At 42.6% G+C, this 12,976-nt stretch overlaps 1 protein-coding gene across 10 annotated transcripts in view; it reads left to right on the top strand.

Annotated features, from left to right (window-relative positions):
- Positions 1–12,976, top strand: part of magi1b (membrane associated guanylate kinase, WW and PDZ domain containing 1b) — a 133,793-nt gene that overhangs the window by 58,662 nt on the left and 62,155 nt on the right. The gene's annotated exons all lie outside the window — the stretch shown is intronic.

A 12,976-nucleotide genomic window follows, 5' to 3' on the forward strand; every position in this document is an offset into this window, starting at 1 on the left:
TGGCTCCAGATGCCTTTTGACCAACATTGGCTGATTACTTCATATCCTCCTTGGACCTAACCTCACGGTGTGGGTTGATCTGTCGTGTCACACTTCATACATCTCCATCCCAAAATGAACTTTTCCACCTGTCTCCAAAGTTGACAACAAGCAGTGATTAATGTAAAATCAGCCACCTTTTCATCACCCTTTCATCCATTCAGTCAGCACAGTGTTTACTTTACTAATATGGTGAAAGGAAAAGTTGGTGACTCCACAGTGAGTAGGCTAGTGGTATCTCATGTCCACAGGATCAATAACACCAGTAATTATAGATGTTGTGGCTTCATCCAAGTCCCTCACCCTCTATCACTAACCAGTTTCTCCTCTCCCAGAGCCTGCTGTGTAATTCAGGAATAGAGGCTTGTGTCTTTGACTTTTTTCCCCTGGCTGTCGATATAGCAAAGATCTAAAGGACATTTGTTTTTTTGATGCCGGATATCTCCTTTGTAACTGCTGCTCTTTAAAAAAATGGAAGTGCATATTTGAAGTGTTGTAGTCTTCCCTGCTGTGAAAAACAGCCCTTGAGGACAACATTGGTGCTAAGGATGTGGAATTTATAATGTTAACTCCGCAATAACAGAGTGATATATGTGATAACTGCTGAGGGGACAGATAAAACAGATAAAACGCCTAGAAAGACAGATTGATGAACTATGCTGCATGTTGCCAATTTTGTGTTTGCCCTTATTTGCATATGACAGTGAAATCAACTGCATGGACCAATCAGAGCCAAGCTCATCACTGTTATAACACTGGAGCTGGAATTCCCTACTGACTTTGGACACAGCATGCCTCACATATGAAGATGGAGGCAGAGAGGCAAGAGCAGCAAAGAGACATAACAAATAGTGAAATTGCAGAAAAAGCTGGGATGTGTGCAGGTTCCATGTTTCATGTTATGATCTGCTTTCTTTTGGTCATTTTAATATTTACTATGAAATACAACAAATTCAGTATTTGCAGCTGAGATGCAATAGGCTTATATCAATCTGACATCAGTGGATGATTATTTTCATTACTGGTTTTTGTGCAGATTATTTATCAACTTTATAAGGAAATGTGCTATATGTCAGTTTTTTAGTTCAAACATTCAAAAATGAACTAAAATTATTTATAGAATGTGAAGAAATAACATTTTTGACGTTATGTCAAAGACAACTATGGTGTTGCTACCGAAGTTAGCACGCTAACCAGCTGCCACCAGTCTGCAAATTCTCACATTTGGGAACCTGTAACCTTTAAATGTTGAGCATTTAGCTTGAAACATAATACATTTTATATTATTTAATCTATTTCATAGTTTTTGCAGCCCCATAATTTCTACTTTTGTGACTTTCTACTGTTTCTGGAGTACTGCAATTTAATTGGGAGAATTCAAAAAACTTTTTTCTTTGTAATTATTTTCACTAATTTTCTCCTCCACCATCACCATATATTTTCCAAATTTTCCATATTAGATTTTTTTTTTTCTTTTTTGCTTTGCAGTTAATTTTGGACTTGAAGGCACCTCTCATTTCCCCAAACCCATGCTTCTCCCTTAATGTTTTCATCTGCTGGTTTTTCAATTAGTTTATTCATGGCCCTCTCACGCAAATTACACTCTGTATTCAGGAGGCTTGGTTAGCCGACTTTATCTGCATTACCTCCACTGCCATATGTCAGCCAGACACTGGTGGAGGGTGGGGGTCTGGCCATAATGGCCATTTTAATCACTGAGTGGTCAGTGGCACACCATTAAAAAAAATCCTGGTGTTATGAGCAGTAAACAAAGCATGAAGGTGTTCCCCAGGCCATATGTTTTATAGGACCGTAAAGTTTTGTTGCCATGCACTTGAAGAGGAGCATGAGACTCTCTCATTTGAATATTAAATGTACAAATCCTTTGCCACAACATAATCATTTTCCCTTGTATTATGGGAGGGCATGTTACAGTGGGCACAGTCCAGTAATAAATACTCCAATCTACCCCTCACATTCAGAAAAAAAACAAGACTAACACAACAGATGTATAGGAAGGCGAATACATTCATGTACTCTTTATTAGTGATGAGATGAATTTGCCTTGACTGCTTTGGCCTGTGATTGTGAAAAGTCAGTGTGTGTCCATGTTGACGTATGTCCAAAGGTTGTTCAAAGCACTGTCCAAATGTATGTGGAGGTGTAGGTGTGATTAATGCACAGCAAGCAGGTGGAGAAGCAGATGGAAAGTGTCTCTGTGGACGCTGGAGCTTCTCCTGCCTCTAAACCTGGGTGTAATGGTAACTCAGCTTAGCAACATTTCTGCACATTCTCATATCCTCTTGTTGTTCGGTAGTGGAGGCACAGAATGAATGAACTAATCTGTTCTACTTGTGCTTTTGTGAGTTTGATACGAATCAGGTTTACACTGGTATGCACTGTTTCCAGGAAAAGGACGTATCCCTGCACTCTAGTCCGACACTGACAAAAGCTTTTGCCCTCGCCTGCCTTCTCACCTTTTATATGTTACCAAACTAACTGTGAGTCATATAAATCAAAGCATTACAACCTTAAGTAGTGTAACATACTCATCGCAGTACTGTGTGACAAAGTTTAGCTTGCTTTAAGCAGTGCAGGTGGTGACTGGCTGATACACTTTTACCCTCTGGGCTTACCGTAGCGATGTATACTCACTGCTGAGACCATTCAGTCTTGCAATACAAACTCGATTCAGCTCAGCTGATGCTGATACCAGCTCTTGTACATACTCACTACCCTTGACGCTTCCCATACACGTCAAACTGCAGCCCATTCAGAAGAAGCTGCTTGGGAGCTTCAGGGCTCACTGGATTTGTTCATGTACCAAAGTGCCTGTTAGCCTGTGGATATTATTAGATGCCATGTGTTGTCCCTAACACAATACATCATGTATTTAGCTTCCTTTTGACCTGTCGGCAAGTAGCTTCACTAATATTTGTGGTAAGTTTGCCACCTGCTCTGATATTCTCAGCCCCTTCACATTGGTGCCTCAAACAACTGATAGGAGTCAGAAGGGAAGCAATAAGGGCATGATCCCTCATTGGTTCTGTCTATGAGCACTGCCAACTGTGTTTGCTGGGGTGGCATGCTGTTTTCCACACACTGTGCTGGTGAGTGAGTGTTTACACTGTACCAGACGTGTACACCAATATCCTCCAATATCTCTGCAAACCAAAAACCAAGATATGATTTTCATGTAGAGAAGCAGTTTACCTTTGGCTAGTTTCTAATACACACTCAGTTTACTCATTAACATTTATTGGGATTAGCCGTTTTTTCCAAAATTGACATCTAATGTGAATAGAACATATGTAAATTATTTAAGTCTTTATAATTCATGCAACACATGAAGAGACACTTCCCATTCATTAAAATGTACACATATCATGAAATTAAGTCTTAACTTAAATTAACTTCCCAAGCCACTGGACTCCCACCCTCCCCCATCTACTGAGGTGTCCGTCGGCTTCCCTTGTGGTCACCCTATCCATGCGTGTAGCATTCCCAATCTCCCATTATCCCCGGCAACCCTCCACCCCCTCTATCCCACTCTCATTCCTGAACCCCCCCAACTCATGACACCGCTGCCTCTCGTCCTCTCGCTGCCACTGCTGCTGCCTTTCTCCATCTGTATCGCTCCTGCTCTCTCATTTGTTCAGAGCAGTAGCAAGAAGAAGAAGAAGAGAGGATTTCTCTGTTTGGTTTATAGCTGATTTAAAGCTCAGCAATCTGTGCCTGCGAGCCTTGAAAAGGGAGCTGTGGTCTCTCCTGGATCAAGGCAAGTAGCAGTACTGCTTTGGTTGTTGTGATGCTGATGACTTGGTCTTCGCCTCTCAAATGAGCAAGATTTGGAGAGGCGCGTGTTCATGTGCGTGTGTGAGTGTGTGTGTGTGTGTGATGAATTGCGAGGCTGGCACCACAGACGATTGGACGACCTGTATATAGGCTAAGAGGACGGCTCAGAGGGAGGTGGGGGCTGAAGCCGCGGGGCTGGAGATGGGGGTGGGGTGGAGTTTGGGTGTGGGAGGGGATGGGGGGGGGGGGGGATGGGCGGAGAGGAGAGAGAGAGAGAGCGCGGATGGAGAGATGCAAAATCACACTCTCACACACTTTAATCAATGCTGGCTGTAGCTAGTAGCCAGTCAAGCTAACATAAACATATGTACACATGTGAGTTGTGGTTGTATCACACTTCACTGTGCAGTCTGATATGTATGTATGATCACTACAGTGCAGTATGTTTCGTAAGCAGCCGTTCTGGTGTTGCTTTTGTGAGGTTACAGATTGCATCTACAGATGCAATCACACTGTGTCACCTGAACAAAAGAAATGTTCTCACTGTGCCATTCCTAAAAAGCAAAAGGTAGCACATCAAGAAAGACAAGAGGAAGATTTAGAAGTGAACTTTAAACTCTTCGGCTTTGTTGACGAGGATGTATGTCAGTCAAATACTACGTGTGTCCACGGTTTGACAGGTGTAACATCGGCATGTTGTTTTTGTCAAGGCTCGATAAACACTTGCGGAAATGTCTGTCCGGTGACAAATCCTTCCTGTTGTACCAGTTCTCAGTTGAATTACATGATCACAAAGATTGCTTTGCCCCACATTGGACCCCACCATACAGCCACAGTTGGATACAACTTATGTTTTAAAACTGTGAATTGAGACGTGGGAATAGTTATTAAATTCATTTACTGACTGTTGGTTAACCTGAGTGGACGTTGTAAAGAGAAGGAGGCAACTTCTAGGCTACTGATGTGTACTAGCACGGACCTGTTTTCCTTCATTAATGGTTCAGCATACTGTACATTATTACTATATAACACAAGCAGACAGAAACACGTTCTATGTTTATATATATTTTTATTTCTTTGGAAATACACTTGATTGCTTTCTTGTGGTGAGACAGATAAGAAGATGGATGAAACTCTTACCTATGTATGCTGTATTGCAATGGCTCTATCTATACTGTGCTAAGCTAAGCTAAGGTATGCTAGGCACCTCCTGGTTCTAGCCTTTTATTTATTGTATTGAAATGAGAATGGAATCGATCTTGTCATCTAAAGCTTGGTGAGAAAGTGAATATTGTATTTCCTAACATGGTAAACTGTTCCGTCAAGTCTGCTGTGTAATTTTGTACATGTTGGATCAGTTTCCCTTCTGAAAAGCTTTATATCCGGATTTTAAAGCGACTATATTTGATTATATTCTGATAAACATTGAAATTTTCCTCCTGTTTTTCTTTCTGCTATAAATGTCTTTATATTTTTTCACAGGCAAACCCACATCAGTTTGATTACATTTGGAACAAGGGCTCCCAGCATGCTGCAGGTAGATCACACAGAGGTTTAGAGGGAAAAAAAAGGAGCTGAATTGTTGCTGGTGGGGAAGTTTTTTTTTTTTTGTTTGGCTAACACCATTAAGCAGGAGTCAAAGGAATGTTGTCAGACAGAGAGTGAATGATGGGAGGAGTCCCTCAGATTCACAGCCCCCATCAGCCCCACCCACACACTGCTGTGCATGTATTGTATGCACACATTAAATCACTTACATGCACATACCGGGTGGAGGCATAGAGGTAAATTATGCCTTTGCACCAAACAAGCAGTATAAGATGTATTTCTGAATGTGGAGGCTTATTTGTGCCTCTCTGTGACCAAGTCTGTTTTGACATACGGGGAATTTCCATTTGTGGAAATGGCAGCTCATACTGTGCATTTCCTAGCCTGTAACAGAGTTTGCAGATAATAATGTCATAACATAACGTAATAATCAGTGGCCCAGTTAACTACATACGATATCACATCACATGTATCATACTGATTTACCAATCAATATGACACATTAAAACATTAAAACAAAATACTTTTACTGAAATTATCAAAATAAATAATTTTGATTAGCATTTCAGATCACAAAATACTTGGTCTAATACAACAGTACTACAATAAAACCCAAGCTTTGGGAAGATTATCATGTTCTGTGTTTTGTGTTTCTTGTCCCAGTATACACTGTGTTAGACTGTGAGGTGCCTCTAATATTTGGTCCACCTTCATCTTTATGAATGAGGTGGACAGAATATTTTCAACACGTCCTACTATAACGTAATAAACTGGTGACTAACTACAAAGCAGAATATTGTGGATTATCACTAAAGGTCTGGCTGGACTGCTACTATAACTTGTTTATGTATTAAGGTGATGACAAGTCTTTAATGTAAACCCTGACACTGTGGCTACTGAGAACAACAAGTAACAAGATCTCACTGCTACTGCTGAAAAGAGCTGTGTCCCAAATCAATAACGTACTAATAAACTATACAATGCTGTTTTAAGAATTAATGTGCACAATAACATGCTGTGCCACTGCCAAGGAAATCATACAAGAAGTGCTCCGCAGGACATGTGTTAAATTGTGGCTTTGAAAAGGTGCCGCCTAAGTAGACCTTGGACAACTAACAAAGAGAAGGCGAAATTTTGTTCAATGATTTAACACTTCATTTTTTTGTTTTGTGAGATGTTTCTGGAGTTGTCTTACCATTGTTCACAATTATTTTTAACTTTTTCCATTTGTGAGTCACTCCTTTATTGTCTTATGCGCATTGCATAGTGGAACAATAGTGTCCATCAACACCACACGCACAAACCGTCTGAATTTGGTGTGCATACTTACAACTTTGGATATTCTTAACTTAACATTTTTCTTTGTGACTACCAGCGTCGTGTTACTATATAGTATGGATTTGGGACACATTTAGGGGTGTCTGAGATAGAATGGCTCATGTCATGACCTTTGACCCACCTCCCTTTTTATATCTCACTGCTGTTCCCAACCCCCATCTCTGACCATAGAACATAAAAATGAATCCTCCACATGCAGGACTGCCTTTTTTTTCTTAAACTGTGCTAGTTTGACTCACTTTTACATTTTCTTGTTCACATTTTCAGCTTGGATCTCATGTAAATTCTAAGATTTGATTTGCTTCATTTAGGGTTCTTCTATATTTTGCTCATTCCTGTAGACATCCTGGTGGCTTTGTGCTACTATCCCCTGTGTGCTTTTTGTCTACTGGAGTTTAACACCTTTTAATTATCGCTGTTGCACGAATTGTGCTTAACTTTTGAGCTCATTCTTTTGTGTTTGACACACAGCTCCAGCCTCACTCCGGTCCGTGCCTCCCTGCACAGCTTCTGTCCCAGCTTTTTTTCAAAGTTCTTTCCCTGACTTCTGTCCTCTTTACATGTTGGTCAAGGATGGCTTGTTTGGAGCTTGTTAAACGCTCAGAGCATGTGTACGAGTATGTGTGCGCAAGGACATCAGTGTCTGGGGAAGAGAAAAGAAAGAGAGGTGTAAGGGGAAGAGGAAAAAACTGATGGTCTCTGTGAAAGAATAGGGGTGAACAACCAAGAGAAGGAAGGGGAGTGAGAGAGAGAGAGAGAGAGAGAGAGGGAGCGGGAGCGCAAAGAGGGGGAGGTGGGCGGGTGCCTGTGAGATGGGAGACAGCGGGGCTCAGTCAGTGAGAGAGAGAGAGGGAGAGACAGACAGAAACCTAGCATTGGTGTGTGAGGGTATGAGACGGAGCGCATAATAAGCCAATGTGTGGATGCTGCTTAGCTTAGCTCCCATTAGCTTAGCATCACAAAGCCAAAGCTGGACAGAGGACAGACGCATGGGAGGAGGAAGGGGAGGGTGAAACGGAGAAGGAACTGTAAAGCTGCACTGGTTTTTCTTCAACTCATTCACACCTGATTGGATTTTTCTCTTCCCTCTGTCTCCTGTCGACGTGGTGTTGTTCTGTGGACTGTAGGGGGGGGGGAGAAGGAGAAGAAGCCCCTTACAGGCACCCTGACTGAGGTATTTTGTTTTTGTGTGTTTGATTTGGAGAAGGGGACGCTGAGGGTTTGCCGTGATTTAATGGTTGGGGGTTGGGATGGGGAGAGATGGAGAGGCAGGCGGTGAGGATGGCTGTGCATCAGGCGGAAGGCATCAGGAGCAGAGCGGGGGAGACGGAGGCACCTCGCTGGCAGTAATGGAGGCTGATGTGTTGTGGTCAAAAGGAAGCTGTGTGTGTCTGTGTCTGTCTGTCTCAGGTATACGTGCGTCTGTGTGTATTTGTCTGTTCCCTGCTTTGATGCCTGTGTGTGTGTGTGTGTGTGTGGGCGCAAAGTGTCACTTCCCCTGTGTGTATGTACAGTGTGTGTGTGTTTGTGGTGTTGACATGCTTGATCATATTGGAAGCCATTACCTCCAGCTGCAAACTGCCGTCTGCCTGTTTGTCTGTCTGGAGCTTCCAGGATGCTAAGGTTAGCAGTCCTACCTCTCCTTCATCCTCCCCTCTTTCTCTCCTTTATCAATCCTTCTCATGTCTGGATGACCCCCCCCCCCCCCCCCCCCCCGCCAATCTGTATCCCTCCATCCCCACTCCCTCCCCGCCCCTTTAAATGGATCGTTTTAAAGCCTTTCTTTCCCATTTCCATGTTGCTGTAGGTAGAAGCTAGCCCGTGGTGCTTTTTTCTGGGTGGAATAAAAAGACAAAGGCTGGCTGTGAGTGTGTGCGGGGGGCATTCTCAGGCAGATTTCTGGCTGATTTAGCTTCACACTGCACTGCTGGCCCTTCAGGTTTTTTTGTTTCTTATTCTAATATCTCTCTCTCCCTCATCCCTTCCCACGGTCCTCAGATGCCCCCCCACCCCGCTCACGCACGCACGCACGCACGCACACACACACACACACACACACACACACACACACACTTTCTTCTGTATGGGAATTATTTAGAGCTGAAAGCCCTGCTTGTCAATAAAAAGATGGAGCACGTCGCAGGTCCAGAGAAAGGCCTGTTTTGATCTCATTGTGGTTCGGTGTGGGTGTGTGGGTGTGTGTGTGTGTGTGTGTGTGTGTGTGTGTGTGTGTGTGTGTGTGTGTGTGTGTGTGTGTGTGTGTGTGTGTGTGTGTGTGTGTGTGTGTGTGTGTGTGTGTGGTGTGCCATGTCTTCATTGCGAGCCTCTTTCAGCGAGTCATAGCACAACCGCCCCCCCCCCCCCTCCCGGACCCAAAACACATCTCTAATGAAAGGCGTCCGTACCAATCACTGAAAAGCCATGGCAGAAAACTGCCCCTTTAAAATTTGAATCCCTGCCACTGACACATGGGGAGGACTCTTGAGGTTTTTTGGGGTTTGAAAAATCAGGTGGGATGGTTGGTTTGATTGTAACCTCTCCTATTCCTCATGAAACTAAAAAGCAAAACAAAAAGAAAATGTACATTGACTGAACGTAGCCAGGAGTTTGAAGACCGGAAAAGACTGGAAAATGCTGGAATCTGCGGCCTGTGCTTTTGGATGGATTAACCCTTTACTGGGACAGATGGCTCCATCCCCCTGCCGAGCTAACAAACCCCTGTCAGCTTGTCACCCCTCCTGCATTTGTGTGTGTGTGTGTGTGTGTGTATTTCATCAAAAAAAAAGAAGCACTGGTGGGCTAACTCCGGCCAAGATGGTGGATGGATCTGTTTTGGTTTTGGAATCTGACGGCAGTCTGCTAGCCCTCCCCTTGTGTTTGTGTGTGTGCACGTGCATGCAGCAGCGTGTGCCTTGAAATTTATCCATGAGGACATGCCTCAGTATCCTCTTGGAAAATGTGGACTAGCTGGCTAGCTTGACACGAGAGCATGTTTATTGTGGAGATTTAGAGAAATGCTTCTGTAATAGCTTCTGCACAACAGTTGGGTCTATGAATGTTGCCAGATTTTCAGAGCAGGGCCATTATCCACGTTGCTTCTCTGTGATCATCCATCAGCTACAGCACATACAATATTCTTGATATGGCCACTTATTTCAGCAGGGCAGATGCTACAGTAAACCCAGCATATAACAAACTGTGGTCAGTTTGAAGAACCATGTCTGCCAGATTACACCAGATATGACTGTTTGGTATTTACACAATTTGTGTTATCTCCATTAGTGTCCTGCTGTGAATAATCTCACAAAGCGTACATACCCAAAGTAAAAATGTTTATGCCTGACTTACTGAGAACATATGGCGCATTGTGGTTTTGCACAGTTGTGTGGCGTGCTCTCTGTGTAGGAAATCTAGTAGATGGCACACGTGCAATGAGTTTGACTTGAAAGTGAAATGACTGGACTCTGAAAGACGTACAGCAGGCTAATTCAATCCACTACCAGGCCTGCCTTTAATGTAACACAGTCATCACATTTCATTTCAAAGCAGCATGATTCAGTGCACGGGTCAGTTCCTTTTACAGTTAAATACAGGAAAGACTAAGGGAAAGCTTTTGCTTGCTATTTACTGAGGCAAATATCTCTATTAGAGAAGAAGCCAGAGCTGTTACTGCGCATATCACACCGGCTACCTGCTTTACCTCTTTGCTTCACTCTCTCACGTGAGATGTGCACAGACTATGTAGGGATGTACACATCACACCTCAGACTTCGGCCAAAGCAGAATAAACCAGTCTACAGGCATTTCTATCAAACATATAGGTTTGTTTTATTTTATTATTGCTGCCGTTTTTATGTTTAAGTAGATTTAGTTTACACATCAAAGTCTGTTTGTAGGTGTTTGGGAGTACGACTGAATATGTGAAAAAAAAGTTGCATAAAGCCTTTTGTGGCCCCAGAGGGAGCTGTGTGAAGTCAACTGAGTCAGTGGTGGTTGTTGCTTAAGACCACAAGTTTGAAAAAGTGAGCTAGCTAGCGACCTGAGGCTGCGTTAGCCGCAACTAGCATAATGCAAACTAATGGGTGGAACAAAGAAGACGACATCTCTGGTTTTGCTGGATCCATTTATTTTTTTTTTTTTTTTTACTTGTCCATTGTGAGTTTGACAGTGTTGTAGGAGTGCAACGTCAAATTAGTGTACACTTTGATGGCACTTATTCATTTATATTCTCAGTAACATATATTCAGTATTATTCCCACACACAACATTCGTCTCCTGTTTCACTGCATGTAAAATATTAGAGAATCTTCATTACCCTTCACATCTTGACTGTGGGATCACTGGTCATTTAAATAAGTGTGCAGACAGTAGTTATTTGGTGTACTTTTGTATTACATGACGTCATTAACATCAGAGCGGCAAAATGGAGTTTGGGCTTTTGGCAGGACTCAGTCAGCGGCTTGAGAAAAACCGCAGTTGTCCTCCAGTCAAACCCAAAAGAAGGAACAGTTTTGCTCGGCCACACAGGCAGTTGTTACACGTGCCAAATGTACTGGAGACAGAGAAAACACAAATGAACAGCTCAGACGATGGGTGGAGGAGTCTGTGGTATTAAGTTTCTTAATATTCTTTGTATGAAAGGAGGAATAGATGAATGGTGGCTTAAAGATTAAAGGAGGGGAGTTCTAGTGTTATAGATTTGAAGCAGTGGAACAAATGAGAGGAGCAGTAAAAGAGGGAATAAACAAAACATGAGCAGAAAGGAAAGAATGAAGTGGAGGAGTCAGAGAAGCAGGAAGGAGCGATGGAGGGGAGGACAGCAGAGCGAATGAGTGCCACAAGTCTCCTGTGTTATCCACCGAGTCACGCTCATGAAAATTGTGATCGAGCTTTGCAGATAACAGCTTCCTCTCAAACTTCGCACATGCCACTCCGTACACAGTGTTTTGTCAGGGATGCATATGTTTTATCTGGTGTAGAAAAACAAAAATTCCCCCAAAAACACAGTCAGGCTTGTGAGAGCTGCCATTGTTTCCATGTCAGTCACAAACTACTTAAAATGCACTCTTTCAAATAACTCCTGTCCTGAATGACCTGAATGCCAGAACACAAGCTGAATAAGAATAGCTGGGCCTATTAATAGAACAATTATGATAATGAATCATTGCCAAACACATTTATGATGGCCTACTTTTCACTCATGGCACTGATCAGTTTGCCACGAGGAGTCTTTTTTTTTTTTTTTCTTGTTTTGTTTATGTGTTATTTTCATTCCTGTATTTTGAATTACCCATGAAAGGAACCCACAAAGCTCTGAATTATAGGTGTTTTCCACCTTACTGTGCATGTCGTTTCTCTGAACCCTCTGACTTCTGAAGACAACTTGTATCTAGGTCATACTGGAGTCTGTGTATCTGTTGGTGTAGTGTGGGCCTGCTCTAAAGGCTTGGAAAGATGGGTCGTGATGGAAAAGAGAGTGTTGATTATTTGGTGTTTTTGTCCAGAGCCAAATCATTTGTCGTTTGAGTCTCAGTGGGTTTGAAATGATCTGAATACACATTATCTTACTCTGTCACCTTATGTAAACAAACAGTGCTTTCAGACACATCCTAAATGCCACAGTGTTTGTGTAGGTGTGTTTTCTTTAGAGCCGGACTGACTGGTTTGGCCAGGTCACTGTCCTTGTTAAGTACAGTATATGTTAAGTATATCAAGGTTTAACTGGCTGGGCGACCCAGCACTAAGCACTTCACCTTTGGTATTTCATGATGAGTAATAAAGTTAGTGTAATTTGCTATTAAATTCCAATGCATTCATTTTTTTGATTTTGTACTAACATGTACCCGTTAAAAACATTATTGTTCTGGATTCAGGCTCCTGAAAACCTCCTGATACAGTGCACAGAAATAGCTCCGGCATGCACAGCATTGCTAAATACTGCATAACCATACAGTGTGACATCCAGGGTGAAGATGCATTAACCCTAGTTGGTCTTGTTTTCCTAAATGATGCCGTCATGTCATCATTGATTTTTGGACAGAAGATGAACATTGATCACTGTTAGTTTCAGACAACAAGGTCTTAAGTAATCAAACAGATCCCATAACCAATACTTGCAAACCCTCTCTCACACTCTCTCACACTCTCACCATCCATTCTCTCAGATACTGTCAGACCATCATCCTCGCTGCACCAACAAATCAGGACATCTGTCATTTTCTTTCTTATGAATATTGACAAGAATTCTGTTTTGGGT

This window comes from Trachinotus anak, unplaced genomic scaffold (genome assembly GCF_046630095.1).
Source record: "Trachinotus anak isolate AG129_WGS33_773 ecotype Australia unplaced genomic scaffold, CSIRO_AGI_Tana_v1 ptg000013l, whole genome shotgun sequence".
NCBI lineage: Eukaryota > Metazoa > Chordata > Actinopteri > Carangiformes > Carangidae > Trachinotus > Trachinotus anak.